Source organism: Rhipicephalus sanguineus, unplaced genomic scaffold, assembly GCF_013339695.2.
Source record: "Rhipicephalus sanguineus isolate Rsan-2018 unplaced genomic scaffold, BIME_Rsan_1.4 Seq349, whole genome shotgun sequence".
Classification (NCBI taxonomy): Eukaryota; Metazoa; Arthropoda; class Arachnida; order Ixodida; family Ixodidae; genus Rhipicephalus; species Rhipicephalus sanguineus.
In genome coordinates, this window is record NW_023615071.1 from 23,425 (window position 1) to 29,172 (window position 5,748).

A 5,748-nucleotide genomic window follows, 5' to 3' on the forward strand; every position below is an offset into this window, starting at 1 on the left:
GCTCAAATCACCCGACGACGATGCCTTTGTGTATATGGCGCAGTAATTCGGGTATTTGGGATCATCTGTAGAGAGAAGGCGGAACAATTTTTAGCTGACTGAGAATTAATGGTATTTTCCAGGCCGCGTGCTGCGCTATAAGGCTTGGCTCGCGTGTTCTCTGGAGCCTCGACTACCGATCCGCAGCGTTTTTTAACCGTGCTCAAGAAGTGTTGAAAGTTCCCCTTTAAGGTAGGGATCATTCATGTGCTGCCCCGAACGCGTGTCACGACTAAAAAACGGCTGCCACTCCCGTAATCGAGTGTAGATGTAGGCATGAAATGTCACCGGCACCGGCAGAGCAGATTGGTTGAAAATTAGATTAGTCATAATCTTGCGCATGTTCGCAGCACCACGCCCAACCAAAGAACACTGCAATCTGCACTCGTCCACATGGAGGCGATTGTTTCCTGCGACTGTGTTAGAACTATTACACTTTGTCTAGCGTATGCGACCGATGCGGCCTCAACGCACCAGACTACGAATTGGTCGTGGGAGGCGCGGCTCGCGGAACTGGAAATGGGAAGCCAACTGGCGACCCTTGACCAGGCCCGGCGAGCCGCTGTAGCCAGTGGGGCCCTGAAGAGGGGCACCACCCACCCTAACCACTCCAAGGCATGACATAAATAAATGTTTCTTCTGGTACTGCGCGGCGCGCAGCGTTGCGCCATATCTCGAGGGAATTGCGACAACCCACGCCGCGAAACCGCTTTGTCGATTACCTCTGCCAATGCGCTGTTTATCCGCCCACAGTTGGTGTTCAGAAGATTTCTGGCATGACGCTCACGTTTCAAAGAGCAAGAGTATGATGTCTTATCGGCCTTTTGAATGTCGCTAGCTTCAGTGATAGTAAATTTCCAACCTTCTCCCCACTCCCTCTTGATTCCCGAGCAGAGCTCTCTCAGCTGCGTAGCCGCTGTCAGTTGCAGAAGGGAGTGGAGGTGGAAGGTTGGCCGTAGCTGCCTTGCCTCATATCGTGGTTGTTCACACTTCTCAAGGATGGAGACGACTCCTTTCTTTGCAAAACAACTCAATATTTATATACAGGGTATATATACAAGGTTACATGGCAGCTATGTACATTGGAACTTTCGCAATATAACTCGGCAGAGCCGACAAGTGCATAGCACCCCTCCTGCGACAAGAACCCCCGTGCGGAGCCGGGAGCCAGGTTTTAACCCCCTGATTGCTCCTCCCAATTTTCCCCACGGCAAATCAAAACTACTCAGCCCGCTTATTGGGCCAACCGTAAATTGGTCTGCCGCAGGCCTCCACCCCCTCTCTCTCTCTCTGAAGCCTTTTGAGCCACCAGCCTGAGAGAGAGACGTGGAAGATGTCCGGCAAACGACAGAAGTGCACTCAGAAAAACATACACGATGGTGGCGTCGTTCAACTACCCTGACTGTGTTCATACACTGTGCGGCCGGTTAACTAGCGGAGCCATGCCATCCCTCTCGGAAACATCTCGTATCCGTTGACAGGCTTTTAACAGACACTTTGCGAGATTTACTGGGCCACGTGCACCGTACTCGGCGACATCTCGTCTCTGTCGACAGGCGTTCACGGATCCTGTGCGAGATTTATTGACGTCCCAGTCTTGGCTCCCTTCGCACTGCTTCCCGGACCCCCCGCGGGCTGCGGGCCGCTGCGTTGGTCGTTAAACCGATGGTCAATAGGGCGCGTCTTTTTGTTCGAACGGTTATGGGCAGCTGGCAAGTGTTCTTTTGTCCCCGCGCTTCCTACACTCGAATCGAGCGTCGCTGCGCCTCGAGCCTCGACTCCGAGGCTGGCTTCTTGGAAGCCGCCTTCTGGGGAAAGACACAACTATCCCCCCCGTTCTCGACACGCCGGACCTTACACGCCCTTCCTAAGATTCACGTACGTGCTCCAATGTAGCTACGTGAATAACACAAAAAAAGGGACGGCGCTAACACGTCACCCGAGCCCGCGGCCGCACCTCGCGGTTCTCTGAACGCCGGAGGCGTTTCCGCGAGACACACAGCATTTCCTCGGCTGCTCCCCCTAAGCAGTGCTGAACAGACGCCATCATCACGAAACAAACAAACCAAAAATAACCTGGTCACTGAATACACAAGTAAATCAAAAGAAACACAAGCAAATCAAAACAAAACGAACTTGCGAATGCTTGGGAAATCACCAAAAACATAAAAATAAAATACGCTTCCACTGAAACACACGCACTTCAACACATAGTGCTCATCAAATGTCTCAAGTGTTCCCGCACGTCACTACTCACTACACGAGTGTCCACCACGTGCCTAGTCCTCTCGCGTCTTATCAGGCCCTGAAGCACCGCTGCCATATCCCCAGCGCCCCTTAGGTGCCCTTGACAGTGTGTTCGCGTCAGGGATGATAGTGGGTGGTGGCCAGAGGCCACGGTCATCTATGTGTCGAAGAGCCAGAGACTGAACTCTCGGATCCCAGCTGACTGCAAAGGTCTCGCGGGCTTGCGTTGGAGAAAACCCGTGACGCTCAAACGCGATCGACGTCTCAGCGCCGTTCTCCGCGCGTTGCGACAGGCAGGCCTCAGTGGCGGCTGCGAACACGTTTCTGAAGAGCCAATATGGCTTTTCGAGATCTGATCTTATCAATGGTGCTGCCTCACACAGTGCGGTTCCGTGCCGTCGAGACACCCCCCCCCCAGCCCCTGCGGTACCCAGAATTCGGTTCGGAACTCGCCCTCCCGTTAGTTCAGTGGGCGGCCTAGCTACTTCCGCGTAATTTTGCCCGTAGCTTAGGTACTGTCCACACAAACCTAGTACGTCCCGGGGCTCCGTTTCCGCGGCCGGCGAACTCAACCCTTTGCTCACCGCACGTTTCTCAGGGTCAGGTGCATGACAACTGGAACCTACAACGCGCCCCAAGTCGCGTACCGACGGACGCGTCACACTGCACTCCCCCAACTCGAGAAGCTGGTCTACTTGTCCTGTCGTCTCCCCTTTCAAGTACTCGCTCTTTCGGGTAAAACCCGCCCGCACGACATCTTCGCGCTGTCTCCCTGAAGTCACGTTGGGTTCACCGCCGAGCAGCCCCCCGTGCTTCCCAAAAACCTCGCTGGCTTGGCCGCGCTTCCGTTTTCCGACCTGCGCTGTTGCCGGCATCGGCGCACATACTACATCGCTAGCCGCATCTCCCTGCTCGAAGAACACGCCTTTTAATTCGCTTCTCGGGCAACGCGGGCGCAACTTACTCCCTCGCGCTAGATTTCGGGGCCCTATTGGCACCCGCACCAAACACGAGCGCCCGCGGTGTCGCTCAACAATGCCGTCCTGTTCCGCCCCGGTTATCTGCAGCGTTGAGCCGGCCTGTTCTTTTTCGCGACATCCCTCCGACGCGCTTGTCTCTTTCTTGCCCGCCGCTTGTGTTTCACCGGGCGACGCGCGGCTACCTTGAGGGCCCTCGTCGTCCCCGCTCCTCACGACTGCCTGGGTGATTACCCCCACCCTTGTCGCGGTTTCTCCCTGGACTTCAAAGACAGGGCTCCTGATCTCTAGCTTCTGTACTTTCCCTGTGGGCAACGGGCCGCTAACGGGCGTCAGCTGTGTGTCGTCTACTTGCTCTGCGCTTGTCGATGTCTAGAGTTACTGTATATGCTACCTTTAGGTAGCAGAGTTGCGCATAGGTCCGCCATCTTGCCCGCCGTGGCATCCACGTTAAGCAAGAAAGCCACCTCTCTGGAATGTAGGAGCCGACGTGGCTGCTGTTGTTGCTGCAGTCCTCTCGGCGCAGCGGCTCCGTGCACCTTCTCGTTCGTTCATAACGCGTCGCTGGCGCAATGACTTTCGATTCGAAGAAAAAAAAGAATGGAAAGCTCAGAGAAACAATAATTTGAGATGGAACAGGTGGAGATGGAACACTATCGCAAGTAATATTTTTGTTTTAAATGGCAATTAGGAAAAGTACGACGGTCACGATTCTGGACCAATTAAATTCAGCCTAATTATTCGTTTCACGTAGTTTTTGATGCAGCGTTTCAAAAGATTAAGTGAATAGCTCGAGAAAACAAGTGCTAAAATTATCACTGTGTTTTACAAATAGCGCACGCTAACGAGAATTTCGCGTACGTCTAGGTAGATGTGGCATATAATAAACAGTCGGTCATGCTTCAAACTTTTATGCCGCACAGTGCTCGGAATGAATCATGCTGTTTTGATAGACCTGTAAGGTTCATATTCACATACATCGCCTCCTTCATACAGTCACTCGCGCATATTTTTACCGTTTTGTCCCGTTAGATTTTTAATCAACCTTTGACCAGTGAGAGAGAAGCGATATATATCCTCTTCGTTATTGCCGGCTTCTGACGTCTCATGCGCAGCAGCCACTTGAGACGGCGACGGACGACGGAGACAGACTGGCAACATGGAATCGAGAAGAAGGCCTTTCCGTGCTCTTGTCGGTTCGTGCAATGGGGAGCGCAGCATACTGTCATTGTCGCAATTTCGCAACACTGAGTCAGGGCGCTGCGCCGCGCAGACGTTCGCAAAAACTGACAGCAGAAGACACCACCACAACAACGACAAACAATCTCTGAACTCAGCTGGACCGTCTTGCGCTTCGCCGGACGGCTTGATTTGGCTTGATACAGCGGTGGCGGCGCGGCGATCGCCAGCACCCGCGCGGCCGTGAAGTTGGCTTTCCCTAAAACGGACGCTTTTTGCGCACGTGAGCGCGCTGGGCGAATGGTGGCGCGAGCGGCGAGTTCTATCAGAGGCGCAACTCTGCTACCTAAAGGTAGCATATACAGTAGCTCTATCGATGTCCTCTCTGAAGCGCCCTCCTCCTTCAGCGATTTCCACGCTTTTTCTGACAGCAGGCAATCGGCCCGTGCTGTCAGCCGGTCAGTTAGCGCGCAAAGCACGAGGACCGTTCCCTTCACGTCAGCGCAAACGCCGCCTTCACTGGACATCGCTAACGGAACCACCGCGAGCTTTGCCTGCACGGTTTCGCCAAAAGCAGATGTCAAGTTAATTGTTCCGTGTGAGTGCACCATCTCAGGTGGGATCGCGCTCTCCCGCAACACAGTAATCTCCGCTCCCGTGTCCAGGACTGCTCCGATACGCATATCCTTGCAGTCGAGTGACACGGGAACAAGCTCACTGTGGGCGGCCACCGGCTCTCCCACCAACACGCGTGCCGCTAAGCTTTCGCTCTTAGCTCGCGAAACACCTGGCGTTTGTTGCTGTCGCATCGGGCAGTTCCACTTCTGATGCCTCGTGGCACCGCACGCGTAACAGCCCCTAAGCTTAGGCTTCGTCGCCGCGCCTGGACTTCTCGCACCGCCACGCGAACTTGGCGCGAGCATTTCCAGTTTGGAAATGCTCGCGCTCTGCGACTCCGACACCTTCTGCTTCGCCGCGCTGTTCATCCCTTGCGCTTCTTCGAACGTGCGCAGCGACGCGGCTAGCTCCGGCGCATTAACCCACTGCCTACCTTCTTGGAGTGTCACGTACCTCAGTGCCTCCTCTGACAGATTTCTCTTTAATTGGTCAGCGACCAACAACTCTACTAACCGTTCGAACGTCGAGACACCCCTCGCGTCAAGGTAAAAGTGCAGGTAGCTCTCAAGGCGCGTTGCAAATGGTCTCCAGCCTTCGTTTGCCCGCTTTCCTGACCCCAAGAACCTTTTGAGGTATTCACTTGCCGACAGTTTAAGTTCGTCAAGAACTATCTGCTTGACTTTCTGAT